The sequence below is a fragment of the Nyctereutes procyonoides genome, unplaced genomic scaffold (genome assembly GCF_905146905.1).
Source record: "Nyctereutes procyonoides isolate TBG_1078 unplaced genomic scaffold, NYPRO_anot_genome, whole genome shotgun sequence".
NCBI classification, from domain to species: Eukaryota; Metazoa; Chordata; class Mammalia; order Carnivora; family Canidae; genus Nyctereutes; species Nyctereutes procyonoides.
Genome location: NW_026575134.1, coordinates 35,459,634 through 35,484,020, shown reverse-complemented (window position 1 = coordinate 35,484,020; position 24,387 = coordinate 35,459,634). Strand labels below are relative to the sequence as shown.

At 34.3% G+C, this 24,387-nt stretch overlaps 1 protein-coding gene across 5 annotated transcripts in view; it reads left to right on the top strand.

The window, feature by feature from the left end:
* ELP4 (elongator acetyltransferase complex subunit 4) overlaps positions 1 to 24,387 on the top strand; it is a 252,754-nt gene that overhangs the window by 133,256 nt on the left and 95,111 nt on the right. The window lies entirely within an intron of this gene.

The window sequence follows — 24,387 nt, the reverse complement described above, 5'->3', positions numbered from 1 at the left end:
TTTAAAACGTGTTCCCAAGATAAACTTTCCCATTGTCATTAATGAGGATGGATAATACTGAGTGACAAGTGCATTAGGAATGACACAGAAAGAGCTGTTAGATTTGTCAGAGCATATCACTTCAGGCAGTGACACTTGAGGACATTCTTTTTGTGGATATTCAGTTGGTTTGGGGGGGGTTGATTTAAAGATACTAAAGTTTGTGTTTGCTAATAGAATAATGTATTTTATAATTTATAAATGTGTATTTTCCAGTGTTTAGAAACTATTTGGAAGGTTCTTTAGTTCTAAGTTCTTCCACATTCTAAGTTTATACCCTTTCTATATCCTGATTTCTTCCTAAGGAAGTCATCAAATTATGTAACACTTAAATGTTAATATATTTCCCCAAAACCAATTTTTCTTTTAAAAAGTCTATTTCTTGGAATTTTCAACTGAAGGAAAGGAGTAAAAATTACATAAAATTTCTTAAAGTATCTCACTGTCTTAATCCTATATATAAGAGGGGACTCTAATTCAGCATCACACTGAGAATAAAGATTTTGAAATATGATAACACATGGCAATTTGTATTGTCTTTCTAAAAATATATTACTTTAGAAGAACATGTTTTAAATATTAAACATGAACAACTGGTAATGTGTGACTTTTCTGGTATTTAAAGTGTTTCCAAACTGTAATATGCTTCTCAATTTCGATTTTGAACATGCAATTGGTCACTTTTTTTGCTTTGATTCATCTTTCGTGCTGCCAACCAAATTTTGTCTCTGTATACCTTTTTGACACTAATAATGACTGAGTCTCTGTTCATTTGAGTTCAAGATTTCCCAAGCGGCATTTTGGAACTAGGATAAACTATCTATCATGATTGCATACCACTAATCTGTCTCAACCAAACCACCCTATGACTGAAATTATATTTGACAGTTCACCTCTTCTTGATGAGCCTGAGGTGAACATAGCTACAGACCATCCCTGGGAGGACATGGCAACTACTCCATATGCTAGGGAGGGTCCTTTTATTTGTGAAATAAGACTTAAACTATGCCTGTAGTAGAAGGGAGAGATTTCTCTTTTCTAATTTCTCCAATTTTCACTGGGATTGCTTTTATATTACAAATATCTTTTTTTACCCAAAAATGTTTGGTGAACATTTTCCTCCATTACAAGTACTACCTATAGGTTAGCTTCACTATGAAGTTAAAAATTATAGTCATCTAAGAAAATATTTCTGCTTTCTAAAATGTTCTTTTATCTATATACCACAATTGTCAAAAATCAAAGATTTTCTAGTAGTATTTTGATTCCTACCATAATTTACCAGTTCTTGAACCATCTCTGTAAATTTTTATATTACAAAAAAAAGTTTTTAAGAAGGTTTATCTCATTAATAAAAATATTTTTCAAAATAAGTTTCAAATGTATTTCAAAGTTAAAAATAGATTTGAAAAGAATAATAAATTGAACACTGCAGCAGGAAAATGTTGATTTTTTAATAAATATTCCTTATGTAGATTTTAAAATAAACTCATTTACTGCCTTATATTTTTTTGTGAAACTTCTTCCTTTGGAATCAGACATTATCAAATATTTTGAGATGATGGGCAAGGAGATGTTAAAGGACTTACTGTTAATATCTTAAATGAAAAATCTGAAATGATTTTCAAGAATGTATATAGAGGGTTTAATCATAAGGCTACTTTTAACAGCCAACATGGAGAACCAAATGAATATGAGATTTAAATTGTAAAGGACAAGATTGAGAAGATTTAAACAAAGGCATTTGGATATTAAAATAGTTTTTCAAAGACCACATATAGAAGTTGTGATAAAATGGTATCTTTTTTAACCTGGCCTGGATTGTTGAAATGTGATTCCACCTAAAGATAATTAGATGGCCTGGAAAGTTTGGCCCATGTTAGTTTATCAGAACAGTCACTTAAGTTTATTCTTAATTATCCTTTAGTAGTTAATTAAAGTATATTATTCCCTTGGAAAGATTCCTTCTAATAAAAATTTTTTCTATAATCTTATGAAACAGTAGTATAATCATTAATGTGTTCTGCACAGAGCCTTTCTAAAGTAACCGATGTCAAATAACCATCAACTTTATTTGGAAATTTATGTAAATTAGATTCCTAGTATCACAAAATTATTTAGTCAATATAGTAGGTGAAACACTCATATTTTTCAGTGCAATATAAATTATTTCTAACAAATTTAATCTTTAATTTTTATTTTCTAGTATTTTTGTTTCAACTAATATGATGGTTATAAGTGAGTCACATGAGATTTCAGTAACATCATCTAAAATAAATATCCTGAAAAAAATGTCAAAGTAAATTTACAGATTTCCATATTTTTAATTTCAAGTTTATAATTTCAACTTTATGAGCTGCATAATATACTTTAATGACATATACTTCTGAAGAAAAGGGAGTGCTATCAGTTAGTAAACTATGCATATTCTTTATTTCAAAACAATAAAATGAAAAAAATCTAACTTATACAGTAACTCCAATGGTAGGCAGCCTTAATTTTGTGTTAAATTTTAACTAATGCAGTAAAAGCTGTGATCCATTCATCTTATCATACCCAGTTACTCCTCCCATCTAATTATATGATCATTAAATGTATTTTTTATTATAGGATGCATCTGCATATTTTTTTAAATAAAATTGCTTCCATTTTTCCCACAAGCATCTATTTTCTAATCAGAAAAGTTGATACCACATTGCTTTGCAGTAAATATTCAAAAATTTAAAAATGGTAATTATTGAATAGTTATGATCTGAAAAAGTAATTGCTTCATTTGAAAAGCAGAATGTTTATTTTAAATTTAGAAAACATGCAGATTAAAATGATGTTTTGTATAATATTTAAATAATTATGCTTTTTGTTTTCTGTTTTAATAAAACCTTTTTTCAACATTTTAAAAAAATATACTTATATGCCTAAGCATGGTATACCATGAATCTTAGAAAACATATGACAAGAAAAGAGTAAAATGGTCATTCATCTTAGTAAATGATATAGAAAATTATCCTGAAAAAAGCCTTAACACCATCACATAAGACAAAATTATTGTGCCTTCAGACTATTTTTTATTAAATGATTAGCAACACTCAAGTGACTTGTTTGTATAAAAGGGAATAATTCCTTCCCACTAAAATAATTCCCTCATCTTTGCTTTAAAAATTGGGATGAAATTTACTTTGGTGCCTTGTATGGGGGTGGGAGTGGGGCATGTGTAAGAGTCCCTTAGAGAGAAGTGGGAGAAATTGGGTCAGATTTTTTAATATCCTGACCTGGGATGAAATGTTTGTTATTTCAATATAATGTACATGCTGAGTCAATTGAAGTTTCAAGGACTAATTATGTGAGAGCCAAATTAATGGTAGATTTCTATTATTTCATTCAGTGAATATTTATAGAGGTACTTTTAAGTAAATTTTTAATCTAGTCCAGTGCTTTTTATCAAAATACATACCCTTATATCTGGCCTCTGGCAACCTCTCTAGCCCATCTCTTGCCTGAACTCCAACTTGCAGCCTGACTCTTGTACATGCAGTCCCCACAGTGGCCCTTTTTGTCACATCCAGCTCTTTTGTAAATGCCAAAAATATTCTCCCTTTTCTTCCAAGTATTCTTGCCAGATCATTCTTATTCTTCCTTCAGGTAGATGTCACTTCCTCTAAAATATCTCTCCTGATTTTCCAAAACCAGGTTGGGTAGCCTACTTCTATACTCCTAGAGTGCCTTGTAAATAATCTCTATTTTCACACTTATAAATATTATTGTAATATTTTCTTTTTTTTAAGATTTATTTATTTATTTATGATAGAGAGAGAGAGAGGCAGAGACACAGGCAGAGAGAGAAGCAGGCTCCATGCCGGGAGCCTGACGTGGGACTCGATCCCGGGACTCCAGGATCGTGCCCTGGGCCAAAGGCAGGCGCTAAACCGCTGAGCCACCCAGGGATCCCTATTGTAATATTTTCTTTCCTTGATGTTTCTACTGTAAGCTGGTGGCAGCAATTGTATCATATTCTTGTTTAATAATGTATCCACAGCACCTAACACAGGCTCTAGCACACAGTAGGTGTTTAGTAAATGTTTGTTGAATGAAAAACAAATATGTGGAAAGTAATGCATCTACTAAATATAACAGTATATCAGCTACATATGTCTGCTAAATATCTGACTACATCTCTCTCTTTTTTAATTGTAATAAGAACACTTAACATGAGGGGTGCCTGGGTCGCTCAGTCATTTGAGCAACCATCTCAGTTTCGGCTCAGGTCATGATCTCAGGGTTCTGAGATCAAGCCCCATGTTGGGCTTCTGTGCTCAGCACAGAGTCCTGCTTCAGATTCTTTCTCCCTCTCCCTCTGTGCCTCTCCCTGCTTGCTCTCTCTCATAAGTAAAATAAAATCCTTAAAAAAAAAAAAAAACTTGAGATCTATCCTCTTAAACAGTTTTTAATTGTATGATATATTATTGTTGACTATAGGTATAATGTGGTACCCTGACTACATCTTTAATTAACTCTCTATATGGGTCTGAGTTGTCTGCTCTTTGAAGAAGAGCATTAAGTAATCAATTCTCAAAGCCCAAGTGCAGCCCCTGGCATAGTAGCCATACCAGCCTGTTTTAATTTTCCCTAATGAACTGTTTCTTGCCTTTAATGTTGCAGTGCTTCTCCATATCAACCTAGAACTTAAAAAAAAAAAAAAGATATGCACTTTGATACCTAACTCAGTCTTTCCTACTTGGTAAAGATTTTACTAGCTTCTCCACTTCAGCGGCCCTTCCCTACCAATATAGTGACTTCCTTCTAAATCTTTGGCTTATGTAAAACTCTCCTTTTTAATGAGAAACTTTTTTAGTGCATTAAAACACTATCAAATAATTTTAATTCAAATTTAAATGCTTTTTTTTTTAGCTTGTCTATATTATCTCTTCCTCTTGCCTCTATAGACATGTGGTAAAGATTGGGTATGAATACCCATCAGGATGACTAATTAAAGCCAAACCAACTGAGCATTTAAAATATACCCTTCAAATAGAGGGGAGGTGCCAAATTGATAACATCTTGATAACATTGGATAGTAATATCCCATGGGCCTACATATTCATTGTTCCTAGTCAATTGATATTTATATCTATTATCACTTGAGTGAAACATGATTAATTATTTTATGATAATTTGGGTCATTGTTTAAAATTAAGTTTGGAAGTGTTATGTCCTGGCCATCTTCTTTTACCATTCCTTTAGAGGATTGGGAGCTACTCTGCTAGTTACAGAGGATGATTTCTCCTTCCAGTTATTACATAATAAGCCTCATTGTTTTCTAAATAGAGACTCCTTCTCACTGCTCTAAGAGTAATAATTTTATGCTGCAGACATCAAAGATGAGGATAAAAATGTCACATTGTGATTCTGTCTCCATGACACTCCACAGTAATACAAAATGAAAAATTCAAGCAAAGAGAGCCTTTTGCTTTTTTTCCATGGTGTTAAAAGACATGTTTCTCAGTTTTTCTTCTCTAAAATTGGGCATTAAAATAAACATTTTTATGTAACTAGAAAATTATAATTATATCTTGAAATTTATTCATAAAGCATTTCCCCCAAATACTGTTTTTCATAAGGTTGGTTTTTTTTTTTAACCAAGAACTAGGAATTCTAGTTTCCACTTTTCAATTAAATCCTAGCTATTTTAGTTGGAGATTTATTGCCTTAATCCATATGTAATGTGTTTATCACTTAGGAAAAATTTTTAAAAATAGGTTAGTAATTTTGTATAATGCCATAATTATATCTTTCATCAGGATAATTATGTGAAAGTAAATAAAGGTAGGGCTAAGATAATACCTAATTTAAGATGCCTTTCAAATGTATAATGCTTATAATTAAAGATTTGAAATAGAAAGTAGAGGGCCAAAAAAAAAAAGAAAGAAAGTAAAGGGCCTTAGTTTCCTTACACATCAGCCTGATTTTCAAAATAAAATCATAAAAGTTAGTTAAATGGTTTCTTTGCTTGCATACTTACACATGGAATCACAACTATTCACTTAGAAGCCTTTTGTAAAAAAACAATAATAATAATAAATAATTTGTTAGTGTCTCTACACTAGAGAACAGAACTTAAAAGGTGAATTTTGTAGCTCATGTAATATGCAAGAATGAGAACAGAAATATTTTAACTAGCCTTGCCATTGGAAAGTATTTAAGATTTACAATGGGAAGTATGCAATTATTCATTTCATATTAAACCACTGAAAGAAAATATCACACATTATCAGTCATTAAAAGTAAACATCATACATTATATATGATTTCATAGATTTAATACATTTTAGATAATAGCTCACTAAATTGAGATATAAGATTTTATGCCCTTATAAACAAGATATTTCACCCCCTTTATTCTACTTAGACTAAAAGGTCCATAACAAATGCCTAGCCTAGCACCTAATAACCCTCAATGACACATACACATATTCAGATGCAGATAACTCAGCATCGATACCCCAAAACACATATCCTCATAACAGCCTTTCTAATGGCACATTGAGCTCCCCAGTGAATAATGGCTACAGCATCTAAGGATAGAAAGCAACAAGACTTACTTGTGAAGTGACTGTGAAAAGCACTTCTCTTCCCCTGACTCTGCCTCATACAAAATTCTGTGAACCTCTGAAGTAGTCATGTGACCTAAAGTTGGGCTTCAGGCTGCTAAGATAGGTCATCAAGCTCTAGGCTGGCTACAGTATTACCATTCTTTCACTCCTACCAAGAACTTTGTTTTAAGCAGGAACTGTCTTTTAGCTGCTTAGTATTCATTTTGTTTTTCTGGTCAGGGCACAAAAGGGAGGTGAGGGAGGTGAAGTGGCAGGATGAGGCTGATGACTATAAATAGGGCACCCTACTCAACCCTAAATTCTTAGACAGATAGAAAAACCTCTAGATACATCTCCATAGATAACTCTGTGGCCTTCACCAGCCCACTCAACTGGACCTAGTTTTAAGTAATTAATGGTGATGGAGCCAGTTGTGAGTGTACTCCATGCTCATCTCATTGTTATTACATAAGTCATTAAGGGCTTCTCTGTTGTAGAAGTTTCAAAGAGATTGTACAAACTGTTTTGTTACATTGAAGCTGTATCAGTTACTATTTTTAAATATATATAAGCCATCATTTGGGAATTTGAAATCTTTTGTCATAAGGGGATTTTGTTATAATGGTATTTGTTATAAATAGTGTTTATTCTGTTACTGTGTAAATCTACATATAGCTCCTCAGAAATTTATTGAGCATCTGTAAATTAGAAGTAATAATTCAATCAAATAGCCATTACATGAGCAATTCATTTACTATACAAGTCTAATAACATGTTCTCAAGTGGCTTCCATATGAACTGACAATATTCTTATTAAGTATGGAAGACTAAAACCCAGAAATTAATAAAACTATCATGATATAGCAGTAGTTTTTGATAAGCCATGGTTCTGATGCATAAACTCTCATCTCATTATCAGTTACCATAACAAACTATACTGCTTTGATGATCAAACATTTCTAGGTATAATACGAATTATTGAAAAGAAGATAACTGAAAATGTTCCTTTATTTTTTTGAAAATATTTCTTTAAACATACCAAATATGTTTGAAAATGTTCCTTTATTTTTTTTGAAAATATTTCTTTAAACACACCAAATATGTTTGGAATTCCTAGTACACAATATGATGTTAATTGATTCTTTTGATTATATATCAAGTCGCTTATTGTTACTTTATTTAACAGAACTGGAAGATTTCTTAGAGATGTTGTTAGGCTACAACTTCTTATTTAAGATATCCTTTGACCTAAAGGATATAGTATATGACCATGAAAACAAACCAAAATGTGACTGTTGGAAGTATCTAGCATGGATAATACTATTAGCAATTCATCAGTCTACATTGGAGAACTGATTTTTTTTTATGTAAGTAAACAGTACAACAAGATCTGTGCAGAACCTCTTTTTCCTTTTTAAGATTTTATTATATCAGAGAGAGGGACAGAGACAGAGCATGAGTGGGGTGGAGGGGCAGAGGGAGAGAAAGAAGCAGACTCCACACTGAGCAGGGAGCCCAACACAAGGCTTCATCCCAGGACCCCGAGAGCATGACCTAAGATGAAGGCAAATGCTTAACCGACTGAACCACCCAGGCGCCCCTCGTTTAGAACCTCTTGAAAAATTTATTTAATAGAGCATTTAATAGAATACTATTTAGAAAACCTTTTAGAACATTTTAAAGGTTGTAGAACATTTTATTTAATAAAGGATGCACAGAGGAGCATTGAAGACACATTCTTCACTTACAAAATAAGGAAAAAAATTGCCTCTGAGTTGGTGTGTTAAATTGCTTGCATGCTCTTGGCATTTGAATAGGAAAACTAAGTGTGATGCTACCAGTCATCACCATGTCTTTGGTTGACACATTTTCTTTAATAAAAGGTAGAATATGGGGAAACATGTATTTCTATCTAATTTGAATAGAAGTCTGTATTATGTGTATATTTTCAAAAGCTATGCAAAAACATTTGATATAGAAAGCCTCATTTATAAGACTGTTAATATGAGTTACCTTTTTAGCTTGACTTACCAACTATTTTTCTTCATTTTGTCACTTATGCATTTTAGGACTGGAAGTAAATGGAGCTAAAACATTCTTCCCTATAGCATTGGGGTCTTCACATAAGGCCTATTTGAAAAATGCCAGGGCATGTTTTTTCTCTCAAACCTGAAGACACAAAACTAAACATGATTTATTCAGGAACAGGAATTCTGAAACAATTTGATTTTACGTTTATGAACTGAATTTACATTCTGTCCATATTACCAAAACAAAGCTGAATATTATCTCTTTATATAATATCAGTAACAATGTCTTCATTAATTCTAGTTTCTGGTACCTAGTTTTAAAAAAAAAATACCTGGGACTGTAAAGAATGCTAGGTGTATTTGTACATGGTGTGGCAGTAATGAAGCTTTGGAAATTACTGAAGCTAAATGCTTGCTAATTGTTACAACTCTCTTTTTCCTCTTTCTCTTTGTATTGGTAATCCTACAGAAAAGGTAGTTATTTATTCATCCGATTTCCTTAACATATAAAATCTTTGCAAGCAGGAAAAATCATCACTGTCAAATAGAAATGAAGAATAAGGACAGGAAGGGAAAGAGATTGTGACAGATTGAATGGATAGAGTTTTTGACCCCGGGAGTCACGAGAAGGAACTGTGATAGAGCAATTAATACATTTAAACTTTTTTAAAAATGTATGTATTTCTTAAGCACATACAATGTTGAAGTTATGAGCAGGCACTGTGAGAAATGGAAACATTACACATGGTTTCTTTTCTCACACCACCTCTTACATACTTTTTTAAAAATTTGAGTATCATTGAAATACAATATCGTATTAGTTTCAGACCTCTTAGGTACTTATACGTGGACATTGTGGAAGTCCCACCTCTCTGAAAATACTATATTCATATAATCTTTTCCAGGTGTTCAGAGTAAGATTTTTCTTTTCTCCTCAGCACAATCACTGTTTACCCAACATCCAATCTGACAAAAAATCCTACTGACTCTGCCTTTAAAATATATTCATAATCAAACCAATTTTCGGGCAGCCCCGGTGGTTCAGTGGTTTGGCGCCGCCTTCCACCCAGGGCGTGATCCTGGAGACCTGGAATCGTGTCCCACGTCGGGCTCCCTGCATGGAGCCTACTTCTCCCTCTGCCTGTGTTTCTGCCTCTCTCTCTCATGAATAAATAAAATAAAAATCTTTATTAAAAAAAAAAATCAAACCAATTTTCACTACTGCCAATGCTACCATTCAGTCCAAAACATCCTGTTGTTTTATCTGGGTTATTGTAATAGCCTCCTAACTAGATATCTGCTTTTAACACTAATCTCCTTCAATTTGTTCGTATGCAGCAGCCAGAAAGATGATTCTTTTAAAACATAAGACACATCCTATGTCATTTCTCTGCTCAAAACTCTCTATCAAATCTCCATCTCACTTTGGTGGCCACTGAGACCCCACCACCACCGCCACCTGGCTGCCTTAATTCTCTGATTTCATGTTTTATTCCTCTCCCCACGTTTGCTCTGATTCAGCCATACTTCTTATTCCTTGACCATGCCAAGCCTTAGGGCATTTGCTGCCAGTTCCCTTTGCTTGAAATCTTCCTTTCTCAGATCTTTTCATAGCTAACTTCCTCACCTTCAAATATTTGTTGAAATATCACCTTCTTAATGAAGCTTTTCCTGACCATCCATTTCAAAGTAGTTTACCCTCAATCTGCCATTCCTGGTTACTCTTGATCTGCTCTATATTTTCCATAGCACTTACCACCTTCTAAAGTGTTGTATCGGGATCCCTGGGTGATGCAGTGGTTTGGCGCCTGCCTTTGGTCCAGGGCTCGATCCTGGAGACCCGGGATCGAATCCCACGTCGGGCTCCCGGTGCATGGAGCCTGCTTCTCCCTCTGCCTGTCTCTCTGCCTCTCTCTCTCTCTCTCTCTCTCTCTCTCTCTCTGTGACTATCATAAATAAATAAATAAATAATTTAAAAAATTAAAATGTTGTATCATTTTCCCATTTATTATGTTCATTTTCCATCTCCTACCAGGATGTGAGCTTCACAAGAACAAGGATTTTTCTCTGTTTAGAACAGTCTGACACATGATAAAGTGCTCAAAAAACACTTTATATTGTTACATATGTCTCAGTTCACCCCCAAACTATCTCATTTTCCTCCCTTTCTCTATTTAAGCTATGTACAAGCATGAATGAATTTGGGAGGTAATATTAATAGTAATAATAATAGATCACTTATTGCTATCATTTATTGAGTACTTAATAGTGGCAGACACTACACCAAGCACATTACCTTTATTGTACCATTTAATCCCCACAACCAGTCCTCAAAGTCAAATGAAAGGACTTAAAAAGGTTAAGTCACTTGCCCAGGGTCACGTTTTGAGTGAATGCCTACCCTCCAATTCATCCCATAACAAACTCCAAAGGCCAACTCTCTTTCTAGCTTTTGAATTATAGCTACTTTTAGTTTCATCCAGCATCAATTTTTTTATTTATATTTACGAAACAAGAGTGACTAAAAGAATTATACAGTATCAACTGTGAAATTAACTGGCTACAGACTTGCTTAATGCCATACATTCTTTTTTTTATCTTTTTTTTTTAAGATTTTATTTATTTATTCATAGACACAGAGAGAGAGGCAGAGACACAGGCAGAGGGAGAAGGAGAAGCAGGCTCCATGCAGGAAGCCCGATGTGGGACTCGATCCCAGGTCTCCAGGATCACACCCCAGGCTGCAGGCAGCACCAAACCGCTGCGCCACCAGGGCTACCTTTCATCTCTTTTTTTTAAATAACCATATATTTAGAGATAAATGCTGTCTTTAGGACTTTATAATTTCAAGGGAGAATAACGTTGCTTTCAGATTGAAGGGAAAGGGCATTTATGATACCTAGTATATTCTTGAAGAAGATTTAGAATGCAGGAGACTGAAATTATCATTTAAGTGGGGCATCGAGTAACATGAATTTGCCCAAAAGCAAAGGAAAACAGGAGAAGTGGTATAAAAAGCAAGGTAATATTAAGTGGCATGGTATAGATCATATTGTTCTTTTTTTTAAGTATTCTCTAAAACAATTTTAAAACCATGTACCTTACCACACATTTTAAGTTGATTTATAGTATCTTTCATTGTGTGAAGTGACAATATCATTTCTCACCTATGAGATGTATGCTTTAAATATATTTTTATCAAAACCATGAAATGAGGATTTAGCTTAATTTATAGAAAAAGTTCATAAGATAGCGTAATTGGCAATCATTGTCAAATCAATGAGAAGAAATTCTGACTTCATTTTTTAAATACAATAAACATGTTTCTAGGATAGTCTTATTTTCGTTGCCATGTGTTTGTCCCCTGTTTGTTATGAAACAAGGTGCAAGTCCCCATTGGTTTGTTGTTGCTTTGCAGTCTTGGGACTCTTCCTTGGGAGCAATGCACCATGCTAAGATTCAGGGTAGATGAGAGCTATGCCTTCTGTCTGCCAAGTTTAGTCAAGTCAGAAAGGAGAACCTGCAGACTCTAGGTACATTTTCAAGTAGGTCAATTTTAGGAGAGAATAACTGAAAATTGAAGATCTCAAAATTCAGTTCGTTTAAAACTATCCATACCCAAAAACCCATTACAGTCTTTGTAAAAGGCATGCATTTTACAGTTTTAAGACTTCTGCTTTATATTATGTTGCAGATTAAAATGTAGAGTATTCTCTCTCTCTTTTTTACAATAGATTAGTTTCCTTACGATGTCTATTCCATTATAATCTGCAAAAACATATCTTTAGTTTATGTCAATTTATTTTTTAAAAAATAAACGAGTGGAATGGAATACTCAATAATTGAATATTGGAATACCAATACAAGACACTTCTTAAAGATTAATGGACTATTTTTAGAACAGTTTTAGACTTACAAAGAATTTGAGAGAAAAGTACAGAGTTCCCCTGTGACATTCATACCACCCCCGCTCCAGCCTCAGTTTCCCCTATTATTAACATCTTGCTTTAGTGTATACATTTGTTACAATTGATGAGCCAGTATTGACACATTATTAACTGAAGTCCATAGTATACATTAAGATTCCCTCTTTGTGGTGGACATTCTGTGGGTTTGACAAATATATAATTACATGTACCATCAAATGATATTATCTGTATATCAGACTATTCTAAAAATATCCTGTTTTCCATCTATTCATACCTTTTCCCCAAAAAAATCTCTGGCAACCACTGATCTTTTTAGTGTCCCCATAGTTTTGCCTTTTCCAGAATGTCAGATAATAGGAATCATAGTATGTAGCTTTTTGGATTGACTTCTTTCATTGAGCAGTATACATTTAAGGTTCCTCCATGTCTTTTTGTGACTTGATAGCTCATTTCTTTTTGTCACGAAATAATATTCCATTGTATAGATGTACCATTGTTTGTTTATCCATTCATACCTACTGAAGGATATTCTGCTTCCAAGCTTTAGCAGTTATGAATAAAGCTGTTATAAAAATTTGTGTGCAGGCTTTTGTGTGGATATAAGCTTTCAACTCATTTGTGTAAATTCCAAGGGATATAAATGCTGGATTATATGGGAAAAAAATGTTTAGTTTTATAATTGCCTAACTGCCTTCCAAAGTGGTCGTACCATTTTATATTTCCACCAGCAATGAATGGAGGTTTTTGTTGCTCAACATCCTTGCCAGCATTTGGTGTTGTTAACGTTTCAGATTTGAGCCATCCTAATAGATGTGTAGTAGTATCTCGATGTTTTAATTTGTAGTGCCCTGATTACATATAATGTTGAACATCTTTTTATATGCCTATTTGCCATTTTCATGTCTTCTTTGGTGAGGCAACTGTTCAAATCTTTTGCTTTTTAATAAGAGTGTATTTTTTCTTATCGTTGAATCTTAAGAGTCTTTTCTAAATTTTTTGTTATATTATATAACATATTATATATATATATATATATATATATGTTTTGCAAAGATTTTTCTCCCAGTCTGCAGCTTGTCTTCATTCTCTTAACAGTATCTTTCACAGAACAGAATTTTTTAACTTTTTTTTTTAAGATTTTATTTATTTATTCATGAGAGACAGAGAGAGAGAGAGGCAGAGACACAGGCAGACGGAGAAGCAGGCTCCATGCAGGGTGCCCGACGTGGGACTCCATCCCGGGTCTCCAGGATCACTCCCTGGGCTGAAGGTGGCACTAAACCGCTGAGCCACCCGGGCTGCCCAGAAGTTTTTAACTTTTAATGAAACCCAACTTATCATTTTTTTCTTTCATGGGTACTGCTTTTGATGTTATATATAATATAACCCAAGATCACCTAAATTTTCTCCTATATTATCTTCCAAGATTTTATAGCTTTGCATTTTAGGTCTGTTACTCACTTTGAGTTACTTTTTAGTGAAAGGTGTAGGGTCTGTACCTAGGTTCATTCTTTGCATGTGGACGTCCATTTATTTCAGTACCATTTGTTGAAAAGACTATCCTTTTCCATCAAATCGCATTTGTCCAGTAAAAGATCAGTTGACTATATTTGTGTGGGTCTATTTCTAGGCTCTGTATACTGTTCTATTTATCTACTGGTCTTTTCTTTCATCAATATCATACTGTCTTGATTAGTGTATAGAGTTAAGTCTTGAAATAAGGTAGTTTGCTAGAGCTGCCTAACAAATACCATAGACTGGGTGACTTAAACAACAGAAATTTTATTTTCCCACAGTTCTCAAGGCCAGAAATCCAAGATCAAGGTGTCAGCAGAGATAGTTTCTTCTGAGACCTCTCTCCTCAGCTTGTAGTTTGCCATCTTCTCCCTGTGTCATTAGGTGGTCTTTCTTCTGTATACATCTGTGTCCAAATTTCTTCTTTTTATCAGGATGCCAATCATAATGGAGTAGGGCTCACCCTAAAGACTCATTTTAACTTAATTACCTCTTTAAAGACCTTATCTCCAAATACAGTTACATTTTGAGGTACTGGGAGTTAGATGGGGGTTAGATCTTCAACATATGAATTTGGGGGGAACACAGTTCAGCCCATACATAATAAGTAGTGTCATTCCTCCAATTTTGTTCTTCAATATTGTGTTAACTATTCTAGGTCTTTTGCCTTACCATAAAAAGTTTTTTATCATTTGGTTAGTATCTACAAAATAACTTGCTGATATTTTTCTTGGGGTTGCATTGAATTTTTACATCAAGTTAAAAGAACTGAAACCGATGATAATTGAGTTTTTCTGTATCTAGACTAGGTACCCCTTGGATTTTTGTAATCTCAAAACTTGTCCATACTGAGCTTCTAGCAATTTGTCATTTACAGTTTAGGGATTTGGGGTTTTTTTGTTTGTTTGTTTTCCTCTAGTACTGGCTCCTGTGAAGATTTTTATTCTCAGGGTTCTGCTCTAGTAAGTTGTGATTCTCTGTAGCTAGCTACCTATCATTTCCAAAATTTTCTGGGTAGTGGCTTGCCCTGTGACCGCACTGCTCTGATAGGTTCAGTTTGTTCAGCTGTTTTCTTGTTTGGGGAATAAGACTGATGACTTCCAAGCTCCTTATATTCCAGACTAGAAACAAGAAGTTTCCAAGGTACTTTTTATCCTTATAACATCATTAACAAAATTAAGCATTTATTGGTTCCTTTTCTTCAGAACAAGCTGAGTTAGGTATATTATGTATTGAAACTGGCAAGAACCCTTTTTTGCCAAAATGATATTTAGGAAAATATTTCTATATTTGCATCTTAGGTTTTTAAAATGCATATTCCCTATAGCATTGGTTTTCAAAATACTATGGCCCTTGTGATAGTAAAAGGTGCCTCTGGAATTGCTGGTTTGGATTATGGGTGAGAGGGAAGCCAAAGATAAGGGAAAGACTAAATTGAGTGTACTCACCCCAGCCTCAACTCTGTTTCATATATTTTATTTGAAGTAAGGATTAGACAACTAAAACATATTTAAATCCACTGCCCTTGAGTGTTAAATGAATGATCTCCTAAAGTACTCTTCCATACACTGCATAATAAACTGTCTTATAAAAACCTTTACAGAAGGACACCTGGGTGGCTTAGCAGTTAAGCACCTGCCTTTGGCCTGGGGTGTGATCCTGGAGTCCCGGGATCAAGTCCCGTGTCAGGCTCCCTGCATGGAGTCTGCTTCTCCCTCTGCCTGTGTCTCTGCATCTTTCTCTCTCTGTGTATGTCTTTCATGAGTAAATGAATAAAAATAAAAAATAAAAAAACCTTTACAGAGTTTAATAACAAAGTTGTTCAGAAAAACTCTAAGGTAGACTCATTTTATTTAATGCAAAGTGTTAATGTTGGACTGAATGAATCTCTCTTTGTCAGGGATTGTAAGTACTCAATTAAAAATATAATTAGTTTATCCTGAGGAACTCAAACCTTAGCAAATTGAATACTTGTGAGGTATTAATTAACTCATGTACCACAAAATACACAACACAGGCATACCTTTATTAACCTGTGATTAAGTTTTCTTGATGGAACCTGTAGATGTCAGTGCATCCTGGTTCAATACTAACACTTGGAATTAACCAGCTTAGTGACTTATATTTCTATAAAAATTCAGACTCATGTATTTAGTTTGGAACATTTTATTTTGTTTTTAATTCAGCTTTGTATCCTAGGGCAAATTGGGACCAGAACTAGAATAAGACTTCAGACTCATGTACATGTTCCGAGAGGAACATGTATCCAAACAACAGAAAGAAGCATTTTTAATTCTTCCAGCAGCCACATATAATTATAGTTGGTTCTATACTGTGAGGAGATATCAGTAGGCAGCACAAGCTTTACATCATTCGTAATATGTAGAATTATTGGTAAACACGAATACTGTAGTGTAATATACTTAGTCTAAGTTCAGAAAAATATTTAGAAGCCTGCTGTGTATAAAGCATGTAAATAAAACACTATTCTTACACCAGAAAGTGAACACAGTAGAAGAGATTAAGCAAATATACAAAAATCAATACAAGACAAATTATTCTAAGCATAAAAACAAGCACAAAATGCTATGGAGCTCATAGAAGACAAAGATGCTTCGTCTGTTTGAAAGCAAATGAGAAAATTAAAAAAGAAGATAATGTGTGATCAATCTGGAAACCTGGAGAGAAGATATGTCAGTTAGGACATGATTCAGGTGCATGTAAAAATAAACTTAATTGATAGAAGCTTTGATAAATAAAGCTTTATATTTCAGACAAACAAGAAATCTGAAGGTAAGCAGCTGCTGGTATCAATTCAGTGGTTCTAGAATGTCAAGATCATATTTCCATAATTTTGAGACTTTCCCTCATACTTGTTGCCTCATAATCACAAGATGATGTTGCAGCTCCAAGTACCAGTCTCTAATCCAACAGGAAGAAGGGATTGAGGGAAGGAGAAAAGGAAAGGAAAACTTTCCAAATACTCCTCTATAGACTTCTATTATAACTCGTTGATCAGAACTTTACAAATTGCCACCCAGGCAACAGGCAGTCTGGGAAGGGTTAGTGTTTTAGTTATTCATATTGCCCCTCTCCAAACAAAATGAGGAAATGTTGAGGTGAAAAGAATAACAGGAACAAATCATGTGTTTCTTTGAGGTAGAGAGATACAGTGGAAGTTTAAGATAAAAACAGTAGACTTGAGCTATATCCCACAGAGCCTTTGATGCCAGGCTGAGGCATTTATAATTAATCTAATGCACAGCAGAAAGCTATAAAATGTTTCTGAGCAGAGGAATGATGCCATGGGTGCTGAGGCATCATCACATTTTAATTTTCTAAATAAATTTATTTTAAATATACTTCATAAAGAGTTTACAACCGTTAAGGATTTTTTTTTAAGATTTTATTTATTTGAGAGAGAGCATGAGCAGGGGAAGGGGCAGAGAGAAAGGGAGAAGCAGGCTTCTCACTGAGCAGGGAGTCCAATGCAAAGCTCAATCTCAAGACCTTGGTATCAGGACCTGAGCCAAAGGCATATACTTAACTGACTGAGCCACCCAGGTGCCCAACAGATGAATTTTTAAACTGTGCTATTGGGAGATGCCTGGGGGCTCAGCGGCTGAGCATCTTGCCTTCAGCTCAGGGCATGATCCCAGTTCAGGGATCGAGTCCCGCATCAGGCTCCCTGTGAGGAGCCTGCTTCTCCCTCTGTCTGTGTCTCTGCCTCTCTGTGTCTCTCATGAATAAATAAATAAAATCTTTAAACAATAAATAAATAAATAAAATAAAAAATAAATTGTACTATTAGGTTATGATCACACTCATATAAATTAATCCTGTTAAGACAATTCTGTAGGATGGATCAGAACTCATTAACAGAGCATTGTTCTGCTAATGTTTTTCACTATGGCCAGAATGTTGATTCTATAAAGTCCACTCAGCCTAGGTATCTATCTATCTATATGTATTTTTTTTTATCTTAAATTTAGGATTTTCTAAAAGATTTAAGAGTCAGGGCACCTGGCTGGCTCAGTCAGTAGAGTATGCGACTCCTGATCTCAGAGTCTTGAGTTCAATCCTAGAGCTTACTTTAAAAAAAAAAAAGTGATTAAAATCACTATAATGAAACAATAAATACTTTATTATACAAAGTCACATGACTAAAATATTTCCCTTTCCTTTAGTTAGGAACTAATGCCATCTGTCTAGAGTGACCACATAATTTATTGCCTTTATTAAGTTAAAAAAGTATTAATACTTAGGCCAAGACAATAGGAGGAAACCAGAGATTGCCCATATGGCTAAGGGAGTAGTTTTGGTGCAGTGTGAAGTTGCATTGTTCTTGCCCTAGATGGTTGGCTCTGTGAGAGGATGTCTGCACCTTTCTTAAGGGTGGACTCAACTGATCCAGCTTTGCTTGTCAACCCCAGGAACAGCCGCATTGCTGTAGCTTTCTGTGTTGGCCACCAGCAATGCTCTCTATCACTGATCTCCCTGGTGGCCACATTCTGCCTGTGGGATCCGTGTTCTTTGACTCAAAGCTGTTTTTTCTCTTCATGTTGTGGTCCTGAGAAAGAGGGATGAGGGAAATTTTTAAATTTCCTTTTTGTGGCAAACGTCATTTCCAGCTTGAACTGGGAGTTGAAAATAAATCTCACACTTAACAAAGCACCATAATTTTTACTAAGTGACACCAATAAGGTTCTCTCAGGAAACATTAGCTCAGAACATTCTTGTTGAATCATGTGATGCCCAGGGTTATACTATTTTATTTTTTTTAACGTGCAAAGTTATTAGAGAGGTTATTACACTAAAGTATCTTCTTTCTATATAGAATTTTGTGTTCTTATCCTTGTTTACATCATATGTCTTTTTTCCCCACATATCTTTTTTTATTATCTCTTCTCTTTGGTTTCCACTAAAACTGTCTTCTTACAGCCTCTCTGAATTTATCTTCATCTGAGTGTTCTTTCTCTTCTTATCCCCCAAAGATGCTAATGATAGTTTAGAAAATATTAACCCCAACAATAGCCAAGACTTCATGAGTACTTAAAGTGTGCTAGACACTGCACAAATTACACATGCTAATAACTCACTGAATTCTTAACAACGTTATAAAGCTGTATTATTATCCCTGTCTTTCAAATGTGAAGTGCAAAGAGGTTAAGTAACTTCCTTAAGAAACCAATCTTACTTGTTTTTAGCAGTCTAGGACAAACCTTTGGGTTGCCTTGTGGCACTAAGTAAAGTCCTACAGGTCTGAGACCCAGCAGTCAAGGCTTCAACATGTCTTATCCAACTGCACAACAGTTCGAACAAACTGAATATCTAAGAAATATGGTAAAGGAAGACCTGACGGTATTGTACTTGGTGTTTGCCAGTTATAAAAAATGGAAGGAAGAATCATAGATTACTCTCAAGAGTATAAAATTCATGGTCCATTAATAAGACTCTTAAGTGCTTGTTTATAAAATTATCCTCCCTGCTAGCTACTAGAGTTAGAAAGATGCAGAGGCAGAAAGTCTGGTAACTCTATGTTGATCACACCAATTCTACTTTCAGGATATTCTCCTTCCCTGTTTCTACTGAGATCCTACATACGTTTTCAGAATTTACACCTCTCCCTCTCCTTCTCTCTCTTCCTCTTCCCCCACCCCTGGTTCTCAATCTCTCTCTCTCTCTCTCTCTCTCTCTCTCTCTCTCTCTGTTTCCTGTTTGCTACTTGTTTGTCAAGTTAGCACTTGGGTATTATTTTTCAGTTCTCTCATTTTTGTACATTTTGTACAATACTATATTAGTTCAATTTAGTTAAATATTGGTAAGACTTCTTACCATGTGCCAGGCTATAAATAGGTTGGATATATTTATATTTATATATATGTATATAGATATTTATATACATATATATATATATCCCTGTCTCATAGTCTAGTAGAGAAAACTGATATGTAAACAAATAACTATAATAAAGATTGATACAAAATAGAGTGAGGTGTGAAATGTTATGCAAAGACTAATAATGCAGTAATTCTGGTGCTTGTTAAACCATGTTCAGGGAAAGCTACAGAAAGAATGTATTTGAGTTGTATAGTGAACGTCATTTGGATTATCAAATATTTATGTCATTCCTTTCTATTTACACTGTGCCTATTTTGACACTTGTCTATTAGACAATAAGTTCCTTGAGGTGAGGAATTCTATGTTCTATGCCTTTGTTTCATCCATAGTGCCAAAATATTTCACTGAATGAGGATATTTGTCACTAAGCGAGTATTTATATTTATTTATTTTCCCTCTTTTCCCACTGAAGCCCAAACTCATCAGTATATTTCTTTGTATCTTTATGTTCCAATTAATTTAATATAACATTAGCCATGTAATTCATTTTTTGGAACAACTTATTTTACACACAAATGTATAGTTTCTTTCTGTGCCATATCTTGTAAGTAAGTATTGAGATTTTTGCTTTTATGGTGTCTTGTGCAAGCATGATAAAAATGCAAAGCTTGAAAGGTTTTTTTGTTTTTGTTTTTGTTTTTTTTTTTTTGCTTGCATACAGCTAATGGAAATCTTTCATTTATTATTTTTCTGTAGCAGGTCAAAATATATGCAGTTTCAAGTTGATAAAAACATAGATTAAAAGCCATGTCAAACTGCTATAGTGTTAAAGTTGCAAAGTGACAAAATGAGTAATATGAGTATTACTCCAGGATGGAATAAAATAAGGAAAAAGATCTCCTAAATTTCATGAAATACTGATGAGGTTTACCTGAGTGGACATTTAAACCCATTATCGTTTTTTGCAAGTTCCAAGGCTAAGAACATTTTGAGACTAAAGTCTTAAATGAATTAAAATTATCTTAAAGTATATTAAGGTTGTTTGCCAAACATCTAATTGAGAATCTGCTGTATGGGAGGCACTGGTGGTACCAAAATGAATTAAGACATTATTTCTGTTTTACAGAGTTCAAATTTGTTATGTAAAGGGATTTGTCTAATCTATATTAGGGGGTAAATTCAATTGCCTAGATATAAGTTTTAAATTTATTAAAGTAGAAAAGAACTCTTTATTTAAGGACTTTAATTCAGCTCAACATTTTAAAAGCACTGTGGCTTGCACTTAGTAGGTAATAAGTAAATGTTTATTAAATGAATGAACAATAAAAATCATAGAATTTAATTTTAGGAATGAGACCTCACTAGGTAAGTTTTTTAACCCTTTGATATCAACATGGTTTTGGTTATCATAGGGATAGTCAGTAGTATTTAATGAATGAGGTTGGGTTATTTGACATCCACTAATGCTCTGGGCATTCCCACCCAACAAAGAATTGCCACACCCTACACAACTTTGAATGTCTGACTAAATCTACTACAAATATAAGTTGATGTGTCGCTTTCTTTAGAATTGATGTCTATATTAAATGCAATTCCTATCAAAATTTGAACAAAAATTTTTGTGGACATTTTTAAGAAAATGCAAAGGGCCAAGAACACAATCTTTACACATAACAAAGCTAGAATACTTTATACTTCCAGATATCAAGACTTATGTTATTGACACAAGTATAAATCAATAAGTAAATGGGTTAGAAAAGACTTCAGAAACAACCAACACATATGTGATTACTTATTTCATGACAAAATAACATTGTGTTGCAGATAGGAAATGATGGGTTTTTCAATAAATAGTACTGTTAATTAAAAATAATGAATCTTGACTTCTCTTTCACACCATATATCAAATTCATTTCCAGTATATTTCAATAAAGACAAAGTTTTAAAAACACAGGAGACTATCTTCATGGGTAGTATCTAGAAACGGGTGCAGGGAAATTCTAGGGTACTGTTATTAGTCTTGATTTTGATCTTACTAAAAAATTATAAAATGAGATTTATACACACACAAGCATAAATTGGTACTTTAGGACATAATACTGAAAAGGTTTTTTATATTTTTTTTAATTTTTATTTATTTATGATAGTCACAGAGAGAGAGAGAGAGAGACAGAGGGAGAAGCAGGCTCCATGCACCGGGAGCCCAACGTGGGATTCGATCCTGGATCTCCAGGATCGCGCCCTGGGCCAAAGGCAGGCGCTAAACCGCTGCACCACCCAGGGATCCCTGAAAAGTTTTTAAAAGTAATTATGCAAAAAGGAAAGGAACATAGGAAGTTTATTTGATAAAAGACATCTTGAATTATTGAATAATTTACTCACCTAGTCCATTTTTTCCACTATATATTTCTGACTATGTAGTTGAGATGGGTTTCAGTGTACTATGCACTATTCAAGAACAGTGAGATGAATTGCAAATTTTTAACAAAAAGTTGAAATTTAATAGATTTATATTCAAACTTTAATAAATTAATAGAAACACATGAAATGCAGGGACTTTCATTAATTTCATTAATATAGTTTATTTTTAAAATATACTATTTCTTCTCTTTATATTTTTAAATGATTATAGCACACTAATACATTATGGCATGAAAATTACTTACTGGAATTATCTTTTCAAAGGGTCATTCACTACACAATATCTCTATGGTCCCTTAAAATACAGTTTCTTTTCTGATCCTCTCTCTGGACTCTACTTATCAAAGATGAAGGCCACGCCCACTCGTTTAATATATATAGATATTGTATTTCAGCAGTCCATAATTTATCTTGTTAATGTTACCCTAATTCAGTTCAAACTGTTACCCACTTTCTCTTATCAATACCAGTAAGTCTAGTCTATTACTTATCCTAATGCTAATTTTTATTCTGGATTGTACCTGTATCACAGTTTTTATCTTTCAAGTTCCTGTGGTTTTTTTTTTTGGTATGGACTGGCTTCTAATCTTAAGCATCTTAAGTGCACACATATTTACTATAATTAGATGCAAGCATCTATCTCATTAAGACTTCAGTTTATTTATTTATATATTTTTTAGATTTTATTTATTTATTCATAAGAGACACAGAGAGGCAGAGACATAGGCAGAGGGAAAGCAGGCTTCATACAGGGAGCCCAATGTGGGACTCGACTCCGGGATTCCAAGATCACACCCTGAGCCAAAGGCAGATGCCCAACCACTGAGCCACCTAGGCGTTCCAAGACTTCAGTTTAAACATGGATAAGGAAAGGAAGTCCCTTTTTTTCCAAGAGAGAGCCAGATCATAATGTTATTTCCAGAAAGGATGATTTTTTAAATTCTCTCCCATGGGTAAAGGGGAGCCATTTAAATATTTTATGCATGGGGCACCTGGGTAGCTCAGTGGTTGAGCATCTGCCTTTGGCTCAGGTCGTGATCCCGGGGTCCTGGGATCGAATCCCACATCGGGCTCCCCATAAGGAGCCTGCTTTTCCCTCTGTCTACGTCTCTGCTTCTCTCTCTGTGTCTCTCATGAGTAAATAAATAAAATCTTTTAAAAAAATTTTTTTAAATGTAAATGTTTTATGCAAGGAATACCATTCAGACTTGTGTTTTGGAAATATCACTCTGGCAACAATCTGAAAAAATAAATTGGGGTGGATGGCAAGACTGAAGGCGGAGTCCAGTTAGAAAAATGTTGTAAGAATCTAAGTCATTATCATCACTATCATGACCCAAACTAAGAAAAGAACCTGATAGATATAAGATCAACTGAACTTAGTCACTTTGTGAGGGAAGAAGAGTTTAAGATGGTTCCCAAATTTCTGATTTGAGTGACTTGATGGGACAAGTGTCTAAGAAAAGGTGCAATTTTGGACATGCAGGTGGAAGTAACCTATGAACATTTGGATGTGCGAATTTCTTCAGGGGAGATATATGAGCCAGGGATATAGATTTGGGAATCATTGCTATATAACTGGTAGTTGAAGTCTTTAGAGTAAGAAAGAGGAGAAAACATGCTTATTTAGAAGAGGGGAATGGAAAAGAATCCTGAAGAGTGGTCTCATGGAAACTGAAGGAGGAGGGAATTTTGAGGAGAGAATAAGGAACAATGAATGCTACATGCCTTGAGCAATGAATTGAAAGTCACTAACTGAGTGGTTGTATTTGGCAATATAAGAATCATGGGTGGCCGTTGGCCAAGAAGTTTCAGGGATATGGGGTACAAAACCTTGATTGCATGCAATTGGTTAAAGACTGAGTGGGTTCTGCAGTTTTTTTAAAAGTGAATGAGAGGTGAAGAAATAGAGACAGCAGGTATCCACTGTGTTCCAGGTTCTTGAATATGAAAGATAAGAGAAAAAATAAGAGCCAGGGAAAGATGCACAATGGAGTTTTTCAATTCTTTTGTTTTTCCCACTCA